This window comes from Tamandua tetradactyla, chromosome 22 (assembly GCF_023851605.1).
Source record: "Tamandua tetradactyla isolate mTamTet1 chromosome 22, mTamTet1.pri, whole genome shotgun sequence".
In the NCBI taxonomy this organism is placed as follows: Eukaryota; Metazoa; Chordata; class Mammalia; order Pilosa; family Myrmecophagidae; genus Tamandua; species Tamandua tetradactyla.
In genome coordinates, this window is record NC_135348.1 from 12,904,879 (window position 1) to 12,920,295 (window position 15,417).

Sequence of the window (15,417 nt, forward strand, 5' to 3'; positions counted from 1 at the left end):
ACATCGTAGACGAATGCTTGGTCTTATCCTGTCCTTAGACCCTAAATATGCTCCATGGTCCAGTGGCATCAGTGTCACTTGAAGGCTTATTAGAAATTCAGAATCTCACCCATACCTCAGACCAACTAAATCAGAATGGAATTTGACTTTTCTTCAAGGAATGTTTGTCTGCCACCCCAAAACTTGGAGAGAAAAGGATCGAGGCCTTGGTGTTTGAGGAGGGTTCAGCCACCATCTCAATTCTTGGAGAGGGTGGGGCCTACACCCCTGTATTCGAGCAAGATAACTACTCCAGTGCTCAGAGAGAGTGGGGCCTAGGCTCTCGCATTCAAGGAAGGAATGGTCACCATGCAAGTATTTGGAGAGGGTGAGGCTGCTTTTCCATCAGGCAAAGAAAGCATAGTATGGATCCACAGATCATTCTCAGACCTTGAAATCTAATGGGCTTCATCCTGCTGGATTTCTGATTTGCTTAGGAACAGTGATCCCTGTTTTCCTTCCAACACCTCCCTTCTGGAATGGAATTTCTATGCCTGTCCCCTCCATTATTTTTCAGTTTCAGCAGGACCACAGACAAAAAAGGAATTTTGCCCTAGCGTGTACCATGCCCACAAATAATTTTGCTGAGACTTTGAGTTTAGAGTTGTTCTAAAATTGCTCAAGGCTTTTTGGATATTGTGATAGAATGAATATATTTTGCATGTGGGAAGAACATGTCTCTTGGGGATCCAGACAACCTGCTCCAGCCAAGCACAGGTAGACTCAGCCTTCCCACACATGCGGGTGGACCCTCTCTCAGCCCAAGGAGAGCTTTTGGTCCAGATCTCTGCTTCTGTGGTTTTACCCTTGAAGTCACTCTTCTTCAATTCGTCTCTTCTCTGATCCTTTCAGTCCAGGCCATTTGTGGCTCTGCTCATACAAATTTTACAGAAACTTTGTCTGCTTTGCATGCAGTTCAAGAGGGTCCCAACCATCAGACAAAAGAATTTTCCTCAGATCCTTCCTGAATAATTGCATTCCCAACCCTTACTTCCTCTGAAATTGATGACTTGATCCATGTTAAGCCACACCTAAAAAAAGATTTGCTCAGGTCAACACTCACATGGTTATCCAGAAGCTCAGGGAGGGCCCTGACAGACCTGCCCTAGTCTCAGAACATGCGAACTGGATAGGCTGAAATTTTTCTTAATCATCAGCTGGTAGTTCCTTTGTGGTTGAGAGTTTAGTTCTCAGCTTATCACTTTCCTCTCACATTTTACTATAAGGTGTAAGGAGGATACGCCTTCCACACTTAGTCTGGAAATCTCCTCAGCTAAATATCAAAGGTCATCATTTACAAATTTTGCCTTCCATCTGACGTCAAAACACAACTTTATTATCTACTACTTTACAACAAGGATTACCTTGCTTCCAGTTTCCAGTAACAAATTCATCATTTCCCTCTAAGGTCTCATCAGAGGTACCTTTAACATCTATATTTCTACTGACAGTCTCTTCAAAGCAATCTAAGTTTCTAATAGCAAACACCTCAAAATTCTTCACCTTTACCCATTATCTAGTTCCAAAGTCTTTCTACATTTTACAGTATTTGTAATAACAGTACCCCACTTCTGGCACCAAAAGCTGTCTTCGTTTCCAAGCTGCTGTGACAAATATCACACATTGTTGATTTAAACAATGGAAATGTATTGGCTCGTGGTTTCAGAGGCTAGAAGGCCTCCTTTCTCCCAGAGTTGGTACCTTCTGGCTGGTGGGCAGTCCTTGGGTTCCTTGACTTTTCTATCACATGGTGATGTCCTCTCAGTTCCCTTGACTTCCACTGACTTCCAGCTTCTGGCTCCTCCCCACAGCTTTTTTTTCCTCCTATACGGTCTCTGCCATACCCACAGAAATGCATTAAGATTAAGAATGTTTTTTTTTCCTGGAATACATAATCCAATATGCCACATATTTTTTACCAGATCACCTGGCAATTCCATGCACTCTAAAATCTATGAAAGATTACACTAGAGCGATGGTTCCCAAACTTTATTGTACACCAGAATTATCTGGGAAGTTTATCAAAACACAAATTACTGGATGTCTCCCCCAGGGTTTCTAATTCAGTAGGTCTGCAACGGAGCTCCAGAATTTGCATTATTAAGAAGTTTCCACTTGATGCTGATTCTACCGGCCTGGGGACTCCACTTCGAAAAACAAGCTCTAGAAACATCCCACCAATGATAGGGAATTTTAAGGATTTTTCAGAATCTAAAATATACATTTAATCTGCAAAACAATATAAATAATAGTAACGTCATTGGTGCTGCTTCCCTTTGTTCTGCTTTGTCACATTACCCTGTTACTTGCTGGAAGTGTGCTGGTCTGGTCTTCTGACACCTCCATAACTCATATCACCCCATCCTGTTGCCAACCTGCGCATCTATCTCACCCCTTCCGCCACCACGCTGTAATGTGCCAGGGGGCTGCAGAGTTCTGTTTGACCTGACTTCTCACCTGCCCTACTTTGAGCTGCTTGCCAAGAGTGATCCATGAAACTGTCTGTTTTTGCCCTAGGGCCCAGGCCCTGCCCTCTGCGACTCCTCTCCTTGCGCAGCCATTTAAAAGTTCTGCTGAGGAAGTGGCCAGCTTGCACCGCTGAACTTCAAGCATATCTCTCCTATTTTCTTCCTTACCATAGTCAGTTGTACTGTTTTCAAGAGATTTCTTTATCTGCCCCTGGATAAGTTCTAACGCAATTTTTCTAATTTATAGGTTTTCCACGAAGTGCCAAGAACCACTGAGTTGGGCATTGTTGGGAATGCCTGCCAGCATGGTTCAGGACTCTGGGCTGAAACAGAAACCATCACGGAGAAATCTCAGACCTCACAAAACTTATATCCTGGTAGGAGGAGAAACATTAAATGAAAAAAAATAAAGCAAGGTATGATGAGTGTGACCAAGAAAGACACATTGTATTTTAATAAGCATATAAGAGAAAGCTTGTCTGAGGGGAAATATCTGACTGAAGAGAGGAAGCCAGCGTTATGAACATCTGAAGAAAGAACATTCCAGACAAGGGATACTATGCGCAAAGACTCTGTAATGGCAAAGAACTTGACCTTGTAGAGAAGCAATAAGAAGTCCAGTGTGGCTGGAGTGGAGAAAGTGTTAAGAAATGAAGTTGGAACAATAAGCAGAGGCTAGGCTTAGTGAGAATCTGAATTTATGTTGAGTGTGCTCAGAAGGCAGAGGGTCTTAGGCTGGGGATAGACATGATCTGATTTGAATGTTCAAAAGATCACTCTAGCTTTGGTGTTAAGAACTGAGATTAGGACATTAAGAGTGGAAACAGGGAGGCAGTCAGGCAGCGATTGGAGTGGTCTAAGCAATATATGATGGCCTTTTGGCCAAGGGTAACAGCTGTGAAGGGGTGATGTGAGTGAATTGGGGACACAATTTGAAGGTTGAGCTGACAGCACTTGTTAATGAATTAAGATGAGAAAAAAAGATAAGTCAGGGGTGATCCGAGTGAGTGGCAGGGTCAGTGTCTGGGATGGGGAACACTAGGGCAGGGGTGTGGTTGGGGGAGACATGAAGAGGCAAGGAGTCATTTCCTTCAGCTGAATGTGCTCAAGTAAATTAAGTCTCAGCTACCCTATTGACGAGTCCACCACCCAAGCCAGATTATTCCTGCTGCTTCTGAGATTTAAACTCGAACCTCCTACTATGAGCAGAAGACCAAGTAAAAGAAATGGAGCTGGATAATCTGGAGGGAGGGGTCACTTGTTGAGGAGCATCCCAAAGGCCTAAGGTAGTCAGCACTACCTCCAAAGGCCCTGAATGAGCCAACTGAGGCCTATTGGCCAGCAAGGGGGCCTTGCTTAGTGGTTCATTTACTGACACTGCACAATGAGGCAAGGAACTATAAAGCTCCACAATGGGAGTAAAGAACCAATGTGCCCCATTGGGGTTGAGCTCAGGCAACCCCCTGCCATGCCCCTTCAGACCAGATGGCCCCTGGAGCCAGAGTCCAGAGACATGTGGGAGCTTGGTCCTGCCAGAGACTCTTCACAAAAGACACATGACAGAGGGCATTCTCTGTAGACTTTAAAATACTTTCGAAAGAGCCATTCAAAACAGAAAACAGAAACAAATGTGAGTCTTTACCTGAGGGAACTTTCTGGGAATGCAGCTAGGTGTATCTGCCAGTGATTTAGTTTACGGCATTTTGACTATTTTCATAGAGGAACAGATTTCTTCCTAAAAGGCTCTTTTCTTTCTCGTGTTTTTCTCAATATATGTCTTCTGCATAGGAGGAAGTTTTTTATTCTTGTCTGTCTCTGAGGTCTTTTCTTTATTTTTGATCTTAAAATACCTATTTGACTTCCTCCTGAAGAAGAAAATGAGTGTCTCTACCAAACTTTTCCATTGCTCCAATTGCCTCTTCCTCTTGCTTCTTCATCCAGGAGATTCTTCCAGGCCTTTCTCAAGCACAGCCCTCAGGTAGTTGTGCCAGGTGTTATTTTAGTACTTGTCCTCATGACCAGCCCTTTCCCCATTAACAGAACTGGTCCTGATCAAAATGTAAGGTTGTCTGCAAATCTAAGATCCAGACATTTGAAGATGCTTGGAGTGTTCACAGAGAGAGCAGATGCCTAGATACAGGTTTTAGAGATACAGATCCCAGCAGACATTGCCGTGTGCCTTCCCATAAGATGCAAGCCAGAACCCACAGCTGTGTTTCAGAGAAGCTAAGTGGAGGCCCACACTTTGAGAAGAAACCATTGGCATCAGAAGCTGGAAGCAGTGGAACTGAGAACAAAGACCAGCAGATGTCAGCCCTGTGCCTTCCACATGACAGACATTGGCCTTTCTTGAGTCAGCGTATCTTTCTCTAGATGCCTTAGTTTGGACATTTTTATGGCCTTAGAACTGTAAGCTTGCAACAATAAATTCCCTTTTAAAAAGCCTTTCCATTTCTGGTACATGGCATTGTTACAGCGTTAACACACTAAAATAATACATACAAGAAGATATGTATCAACTAAATGCAATGAAGAATTTTCTAATTTCAACTTCCCCTAAATGAGGCAGGCTTCCTCGCTAATGAGTAAGATATCTCATCTCATTAAACAAGGAACAGTTGAGCTAGCACAGTACCTTCAGGATCAACAGCAGAAATTACTGGAGTTAGGGGTGAGGAGAACAACATGTATGGAAGCAGCATGATGGTGGGTAGGAAGAGGCCCAAGACAAGTCATTGGGACCTTAGAAGCAGGGCCCAAACTATTGTACCAATGTGGTCAGGCATTCCCAAATTAGCCTGGTCAATAAGATGGGCTGCAGGACTGCTCAAGGGATTAGAATTCACATACAAGCAGGATAAGGGCTGGAGCAGCCTGATTCTAATACTGATTTTGAGGTGGTACTATGCATAAGCTGACGAAATTTGTAGTTCATGAGGATGATAGTACATTTCCTTGCAGCAAACACAGGCAGTGAGGATCCAAGTTGCTGGTCATTCTACTACATTTAGGCTTGGAATTTATTTTTTTCAAAATTGACCAGCTTCTCTGGTTTACATCACCTGCCACATCAGTGGCTGAGCTTAAACATCCGTCGCTAGAAACTGGAGACAGCTGCAGCTCATACGAAGAAGTGGAATCAGACATGGGCTGTTGGACTCCAGAGATTGAACTTGAAGGAAGTTACCAGGAAAAGGATTCGAGTTTAGTACAAAAAGCAGCTGTGGCAGATTGAATTATGTACCGTAGGGGGAAAATAGTTCATAATCCATTCCTGTGTGTGTGAACACGTTGTAAATAGGACCTTTTGAAGGTCTTATTTTTAGTTAAAATGTGGCCAACTGAATAATGATGGGTTTTAATCCTATTACTGGAGGCCTTATAGAGAAAACCATGGGAAGGAGCAAGAAGCTGGAAGTCAGTGGAACACAGTAAAGAAAGGAGAGGACATTGCCATGTGATGGGAAAGCCAAGGAATCCAAGGATTGCTGATCAGCCCGAAGGAGCCAATCCTGAGTAGAAGCAAGCCTTCTAGTCTTTGAAACTGTGAGCCAATAAATTTTTGTTGTTAAGTCAACCATTGTGTGATATTTGTCACAGCATCCAGGAAACTAAGAAAGTAGCTTTCAGATAGTAGATCCGTCTGGCAGTGGAATAGGCTCACCAAAACTTCTGGTAATAGCAGATTCTGATACTATGACAGAAGGAGCAAAGCTAACTGCTTTTTAGCACCTCCAGTCTCTCAGACTTTATTGTTTTTATATCAGGACTAGTAGCAATTGATACATCACCTGGTCATCTTCTTCCAGCAGGATTATAGTTCATTTTAAATGAGAATTATTAGGCCATCAATATTTTGAATTTTTGGTTCTATCTCCAGTTGGAGCTGTCCACAGCCTCTCTGCAACAATTTACGTGAATGCCTAATGCTCATTATGCTGTTATCTCTCAAATGGATATTTAATTGCTTTTTTCTGTCCTTAAAGAAAAGGTGTCTAATACCTACTATCATTAATATTTTAATGTTACCATATTTTAAACTCTCCCTTATTCACCTGACTTCACTGAAGTGGTCACCTCACTCATGATGAACAATTTCCATTCAGCACTCAAAAGGGTTTCTTAAGACAGGGAACGTAACAAAAGCAGGCACCATTTTTTGAGAGGCACCTTCTCAAGGTAAGAGTAGAGGGATTTTTTGAGAGTAGATGAATTGAGGAGTTTATTACTTTAAAAGGGGGAGGCTAAGTTCTCTCTAGCAGGAAGAGTCTATTGAATCTCCAAGTTGGCAAAAGTGCCTTTAAAACCCTGGGTCAGGAACCGACATAAGCACATGTTGCCCATGAGAGAGGGGACAGAGTGGGGGCCAAGCTGCTGGCCAAAGGGCATGTATGGTCCACATGGGCCCCTCTCAAAACTGAGCAGGAGGCTGCAAGATTCCCAGCCCACAGAGACTATGGCCCCTGGTTCTGGAAGACACCAGCATTGTAGATCCACAGGATGCTTATCAGTTCTAGAGGATGGGGACTAGAATTGATGCATCTCTCCCATGCCCTCTTCCCCTTCTGCAGTGTGCTAAACACAAGAAACGAGGGCCAAGGGATAGGCTTGGAGGAGCCTCTGTGGTCTGCTACCTCAGGCATCCAACCCCATAAGGGGAGCCCATTTCCCCCTAGGAAATGTCTAACTCTCACAAGTCCTTTGGAAAACAGTTGTCCTGTCCATATTTCATGCCAGTTTTCTTTTTCAAGCCACAGTTTAAATCCCTTAAGTATGTTTAGCTAAAAACAGTTCGTAGTGTGGTTTTTGGAGCCCTATTTGATCCCGAATCAGTGATGGAGATGGGCTAACAACTACAGGACTGGACAGCCACTTCTGGGTCTACTTCTTGAGTGATATCTATCCCATGGAAAGTAGGAGTATATCCTCCATATGAAAGCACTACCTCCCTCCCCCTTGCACAAGAAAGCAGTTTCATGTAAAACTTTCCCATTGGCCAGGATGAGAAAAACATCTTTAATACAGTCATACAAATGTGATTTCCTCAATGGTGAATATCACATTTTTGTGGGTTCACAAAAAATAAAACTCTCTTTCCTTTTGGCTGAGAATTGCTTATGAAAGGGAAAAAGCGGTTTGGGTTTTTTGGTGCTTTCTTTCCCAACCAGGACATGGATTTTTTTTCGGTGGTGAGAAACCACCTCTGTGGTACACACAATTTTCACCTGCAGCTAAACTGGTTTTGCACTAAATTCCCCATTTGGACACGGAAAAACCATAGCTTACCTGGTGAAATGTAAACTTTTATCCTGGATCGAGTTTTCTAGCACCTGTAAGACCATCAGTGGTGGTGGAGGAGCTTGGCTCAGCAGCCAGGAACCACAAGTAAATTAATCTTTTGCAATGAAATAGGGTGAGACATCATTTATTCAAATGATGTACAGTCAAACTGGGAGCATACATGTCCTCCTGGAGCCCAACTCTGTCCCTGGCGGCCAGGTGGGTTCCCAGAGATGCAACCCTCAGCCGAGCCACCAGAATGTCTCTGCAGACAAGTTTCTCCCAGCAAGAGAGCCCTCTCCCTCCTCCAAATACCTGACAAATCCACAGATGAGATTGGGGGCAATGAGTAAATTCTCCTCAGGGTAAATAATCCTTTATCATGCATGGATTTACCAGACATTTTGTTTCTCTCGTATTAAAGTTTTCTTTCTTGGAATTGGCAAATTCTTTCTTCACAGGCACTTTCACTCATTGTGTGTGTGTGTGTGTGTGTGTGTGTGTGTGTGTGTGTGTGTGTGTGTAAGGGTGGGGGTGGACTGAAAAGGAAGAGCGACCCTGACATCACTGAGAAGCTCTGGAGCAGAACCTTCCAGGGCTGCTGGTGAGAATGAGGAGCATCTGTGCGTATCACCACTTTGCGGGGAAGTTGAGAGCAAGTCCGCAGACGTGGTCCCGAGTGCCTTGTTCACTAGTCGTGCTGTCTCAGGGCAGTGGAACTCTCTGGTGTCCATTTTCTCATCTATAAAATGAAGGTAATAGAGCAAAATTGCTTCGGAGGAAGACGGCAAGGGAGTTAGTTTACAAATACTGTAGACACGGCCAAAAACAAAACCAAACATGTATAATTAAGATGGCCCTTGGATATCTTCAGCCTGGATCAGATCTGTTTCTGTGATTGAGCACCGAAGGAAGAAGGTGGCTTGCACTCAGAAGCCACTTTTTAGGAAGCTGTGTTCTGCAGCCTACCTTCCATCCCCCAGGGTTTTCTCCTTGCTTCTCTGAAACCCCAAGAGAACAGCTATTCATAGCAATTCACAACTCATGCTGGAACAAGGACTCACTGAGGGAACAATGTCACTGCCTCCTGTCTCTACTTCTCCCTGCCTATTTGCCCACCTTGACAGAGATTAGTTATGGAATTCAAGTTAAATGCACGCATTAATGTGATTCCATGGAATTCCTTATGAATACGGCAATGATGGTGATGATGATGATGATGATTTAGATTCACCCTTTGTTTTAGCAGTCATAAAGCATTTGCATATATCTCTCATCAATTTTATTGTCACAACAACTGTTATAGGTTCAAATGTGTCCCCCAAGTCCTGTGAGTGTGATCTTATTGGGAAGTAAAGTCTTTGAACATGTTATTTGTTAAAATGAGGCCAAACGGGGTCAGGGTGGTGTTTTGGACGCTAGGTGAAAGGTCTCTGGGTGAAGAGACACTCAGATAGGCACCCAGATGAGAATGCATGAAAGGACAGCTTTCTTAGATCAAGGAGAGAAGGAAGGAGCCCAAGGTTTACCTAGCCGAGGTCCCTATAAGGGTCCATGGAGGAGAAGAAGGAAGCATACATGAGTCCTGGGCTCTTGCCTTTATTGTGACCCAGAGGGGAGGAGGAGGGCTTTCCCACAGATCCAGGGGATTAGAAGTTTCAAACTATTCAGTGCAAAAAGCAAAAAGCGGCAAGGACCATTGGCAAAGCTGAGGATAGCTTCTCATCACCCAAGTCATTATGGAAATACAGGCCCTGTTAGTAAACCATGTGGTGCAAAAGGTCAAGGGTCCGTTCGGAGAAGGGGTGACAAGTGCCATTTGGAGAAGCTGAGAGAGGCTGTTATCATCCAAACAGTATGGAAATGCACGTTCTGCTAGTCACGGGTACACCCAGGGCAGGGCTAATTGGGGGGGGGGGGGGGGGGTTGAAAATTAAGGCTAAGCCAGGCACCAGATATAACTATTTTATGCCAAGGCAGATAGGCCCTAGGCCAGTTTGACTGATGTCCTTATAAAAAGGGGAGAATTGGACACAGTCAGAGAAGTGGGAAAGGAGAAGACCATATGGTAACCGAAGCACAGACTGAAGCCCAAGGACCGTGGGCAAATCACTAGAAGCTAGGAAGAGGCAAGGAAGGATTTTCCCCTACAGATTTCACACTCCTAACCTCCGAAGCTGTGAAAAGAAACTTCTGTTGCTTTGAGCCATCCCATTGGCAGTACTTTATTAAGGCTCCCTAGGAAACTAAGACAACAGCACTCTGAGGTAATGATTATAATTTTCATTTCTCAGGGAAGAGCAGTGAGGTTCAGAGAGGCAGCGCCAGGCTAGGGGCAGAGTTATATGTGGCACTGAGGTCTGCTTTTTTTTTCCCTACCCCAGAAGGTCCCTGCAGAAGCATGCCTGGCCTCAGGCTGGACACAGAGAAAATGACAAGATTCCCAAGCAGCTGATATTGCACAGCCATTTCCTACATACCGTTGAGCAAGATACCCCTGCATACATTCTATTTAGTAGTTTGTTTGTTTGTTTTTTAACATGGGCAGGCACCAGGAATCGAACCCGGGTCCTCTGGCATGGCAGGCAAGCATTCTCGCCTGCTGAGCCACCTTGGCCCGCCCTAGTAGTTAATTTTGTTCTTCTGAGATTGAAATCCAACTGGACTTAACATCTGTAACTGTTATAACCACTGCCATAGTCTTTGATGCATATACAAAATGCAAATATATAAGTTCCTGCCTTTTGTACTTATTAGTTAATACATCTCATCAATATAAGAGGCATTTCCATTTCCAAACCTATAGGGAATTGATAATACTTACAATGATTTGACACATAAGGACCCTGATCTATTACTTCACTTACTAGCCTGAGAAATGTGTGCATTTTTAAATGCTTTCAATTTCAGTGTTATTTATAACTGCAAAAACTTGGAAAGAAACTAAGTTCAATTATGGGAGATTTACAAAATGATTTATAATTTATACATGCAATGGAATTCCAGGTACCAACATTTAAAAATATATAATATTGTATGTTTTTGTTTTCCAGCACTACAACAAATACCACACAACTACCTGGCTCAACAATAGGAATTTATTGGCTCATGGTCTTAGAGGCTAGAAAACTTGCTTCCTCCTAGGGTGAGTACTTTCTCTGCGGTTCCTTGGCTTTTCCATAACACTGCAATGCACATGGTGGCATTTTCTCCTTTCTCTTCCAGGTTCCGTTGAATCTGAGCTTCTTGCATCTCCTGTGACTTCCCTTTCTGTATCTAATTTTTTTTTCTCCTTATAAGGACTTCAGCTACATTAGGCTAAAGCCTGTCCTCATTCAGTTTGGGCACACATTAACTAATGACATCTTCAAAGGTCCTTTTTGCAAATGCATTTACACACACAAGAACAGAAGTTGGGACCTGAGCATACCTTTTTGGAAGACATTATTCAGTCACCAACAGTAGAAGACTACTTATTGGCATGGGAAAATGTTCATGATAACAAATAGTAGGCTACAAGGTTTATAGATGTTTTTTTGTTAACATGGGTGGGCTCCGGGAATCGAACCCGGGTCTCCGGCACAGCAGGTAGAATTCTGCCACTGAGCCACTGGTGCACCACCCTATAAACGTTTTAAAACTACATCTGCTATGTGTGCTTACAAGAAAAAGGAGAAGGCTTTATAACCAGAGGTTATACAGTGATAGTCATGGTTAGTAAGATGACAGATACTGATACTTGCCCTGTTTTGTTCCCTTTTTTGTATTCTGTATGTTTTCCACACTGAGGATGTCTTAGTTTTGAAACTGGGGGTGGGGATAAGTGCTATTACTGGGGATAAGTAAGTTTAATTTAGACAAATTTGTAAAGAGCTCACTTTGGGTCCCAGTCTGGTTCTAGGCTCAACATTGTCAAACTTCTCTATTTTAGGTTAGAATTTTCCTCCTGCATATTATGATAAGTTAAAACATCCAAATGAGGACTATTTTTATTTTTGTTTTACAACTTCATTGTTTGGTAAGATGAACAGTACATGAGAAAATGGAAGCTTAAAGCATGAAAAAAGTCCACGAGGAATGTAAAAGTATGTGGTACTTGTGTTTGAGTTAAGCCGGGCCAGGACTGGTTTAGAAAGAGTTTATTTGAATTATCCACAGAATTATCTCAGTTTCTATTCACTGTGAATGAATCAACTGCCCTTTAATGATGAACTAAATCTGAAACTCTGCGACTTTTCTAATTATCTGAATTGAATTGCAAAAGTACTTCCTAAATATCTATTTTTATATAGTTTGAATTTTAATAGCTCTTTAAAAAGCCACCTGGAATATTGTTTTTGAAACAAAGTTAAGCAATCAACTTTAGAAAAATAAGATTGATTGTCACATTCTATGAAATTTAGAACATAAAATGCCTTCAAAGATTCCAAAAAGTTTTCTATTTTTGAAATCACCATGACCCTTACCATCAGGAAAGGAAATTTGTAATATTGCCCTCAGAGGGTTTTTATTGTTTATTAATTTATGGGGGTGAGTTCAATAATTTTCACACTAAATTTCATGTTTCAACCTGTCAAGTTTCTTTGGCTGGTTTAAAGAAATGTTTCTACACTGGTTATTCTGTCTCTCTCAAGACATCACAAAGTCTGTTTTTCAAGTAATAAAAATATATGCAGTGCCTTTAAAATAAACATTTTGAAGATGAGCATTTTAAATATCAACCAGATCTCTTTGTGCCACCATGAAAAATGTGTCAACCTTCAAGGAACAATACATTCAGTATAGCTAAAAATTGTGATGTTTTTCAAAGCTGACTGGAAGTATTTTATGATTTATCCATTTTTGCTATTCCAAGCCTCGCCCAGAGAGCTCAAAGCAGACCAGAGGCTCCAGTTCTGTAAGGAAATATGATGGCTCCTCGAGATGCTGAGAGCCAACAAGCAGAACCCAAACAGCAGGAGTCCACAGTCTTAGCGCCACCACAAAGCTGCATCTTCTGAGGGAGAACATATTGTGAGTTAAGGGAAGCCCTAAGTTTTCCCAAATCAGGACTATCTCCTGAGCTGGGGGAGCTTGATGACGCCTAGATACTATTAGTGTCCATCTATTAGCACCTTATTCGGGAAAATGGGTTAGTGAGTTAAGGAAGATACATTCTAGAAGGATTTTTTTTCTTTTTTTATAGTTAGTTTTCTAGTTATAAAAAAAATACACGCTTTTAATTGTATGTTTAAGTACAAAGAAAAACTTTTAATTATACAGAATCCCACCACCCCCACCACCCCGAGACAATTAAAATGAGTATTTTGACATATTTCTTTTGCTTTATTCTGCACCAGTCCATCCATCTATACACCTACTTATTTGGTTCAACTTGCTTCACCAACTTTAAGGTACAAAACCAATCTTGTCTGTTTTATCATTTTAATTATTCACTAGTGTGGTAGTTTGAAACTATATGAATCCCAGAAAAGCATGGTCCTAAAGTTAATTCATTCCTATGGGAGTGGACCCTTATAAATAAGATCATTTGATGAGGCTGCTTCAGTTAAGGTGTGGCCCACCTTATTCAGGATGGGTCTCAGTCCTCTTACTGGAGTCCTTTTTTGAATGGAATGAATACAAAAGCAAGAAGCTAAAAGCAACAAAATCCAGAGAAGAAAGGAGAGACCATCAGATGCCACAATGTGCCTTGCCATGTAGAAGGTTAGTCAAGGACCGCCAGCAGCCAATCTTTGGGAAGAAAGTATCGCCTTGATGATATCTTGATTTGGACATTTTTCTTAAAACCCTAAGCCAATAAATCCCCATTGTTAAGCCAACCAGTTTCAAGGTAACTGCTTTCAGCAGCCTAGCAAACTAAAGCAAGCAGATAGAAAATTCCTAGTATCTCCCTCTTCCATTAACCAAGAATGTTGGCACTCCCTCAACCTATGATAGTCAGGTCTTCTCTGGAGTCTGATCCATCCATGACCATTGTTGATTCAACCACTGACACACAAGGTTGTGTTGAACACTGCCGTCCACCCTTACCCCTAGATCAATGGTAAAGCCACTGCTGTTGCCATGTCCTTGTTGGCTTAGTACCCCACACTTGGGCTCTAAGATTTCAGTACTCTTAGGTCACACTCACAGCCTCAGTCTTTGTTTCCCATTCTATGATGGCTGGCTCTGGCTATATCAAATTGTGCGCTAGAATCAGCTCTCACTCATGAACCATTTGGGCACTGATCTGAGTTTTGCTTAATGCTGGTTCAATATTTTAATAGGCACATGATACTTCTTTTATCCTTTCTTCTGTTATTGGACATTTAGGACTTTTATTTCTATTTTTTTCCAAGTAGTGTAAATAACTGTAATGAAGATGATTTCATATGTTTTTGAACCCTTCTCTGATTACTTCTGAGGGTGGAATAACTGAGTCAAGGTATATGAACATTTTTAAAGCTCTTTTATACATATTGTCAAATTACTTAATACAGTCATCCAGACAACAGCTTATAAACATGCCATCCCACCTAACCTCTTATCAGTATTCAGTTTTATCATAAAACACAAACCATGCTAATGGGACAACCATCCCATTAGCAAGGTTTGTGTTTGTATGGCATATCATTGTTTTGATTAGCATTCTTTGATTTCAAGAATTAAAAAATAAAATTTGTCAAGTTTCTGTGTGTCTTCTGTGATGTACATATTCCTAAGGAAAGGTAGAACTTTTTGTGCTATGTAATTGGGGAGAGTCAGGTTATTTGCAACACCTGATCGACGCTGAAAACATGCAGACACCAAATGTCTTGGGGAAGGAGTATAACTTATTTCACATTTCCCCTTATTCAATGACTGAGCTATTTGTTTTGAATTCCAAGAAGAAGGCAACAAAAGAAGGAATTTTTACTTGAGATGTTCTGGTCTTTCTTTCTCTTTTTCTTTCTTTATTTCCCCATTTGTTAATTCCCTTCCTAGTTTTGCTTATGATAGAAGTAAATGGCTAATAGTCCCTACCAGCAGAGGATGATAAGGCTATATCAATTCATAAAGAGAATCAAGAAATTCCACCTTTAAAATTAATCACCGCTTATTTATGCTTCCTCACCAAATGCTGTGAGTTAAAAACCTATCAACATGTCAATATTTTGATCCTTTTCTTTTTGTCAATCATCATTTAAAACCGTTCTGAGATATAAACACTCCTGGGTCTTATTCTGGTGTAATTTATCAAGACTATAACCATTTTTCTGTTTATTTTTATTAGAAAAAATTCCAGGAAGCCAGTTAAGAGGAATAGTAGATCTTGTTTTGTAATTGAAGAACATTCCCAAACACTGAGGCATTCTCCCAGATATCACCAGGTACCAAAGAAAAATCAATATTCCATAGGTAAATGTTAAAGGCTGTTTTAAATCTTGAAACCAAGTTTTCTTCTGTTGTTTGGCTCTTTTAGTTAAGTAAAATGATGAGAGATTCTCCAGAACCCTGAAGAAACTCATACACCCTCATTTTTTATTAAGAAGATTCATTATTTGGGTTTTCCATTTTTAGTTTAAGTGGACCTTCCGTTTATAAACTTCCCATTAGTTTATTGTTGTGGTTGTAGTGATGGTTGTTTTATTGACAGTGTCTCATCTTT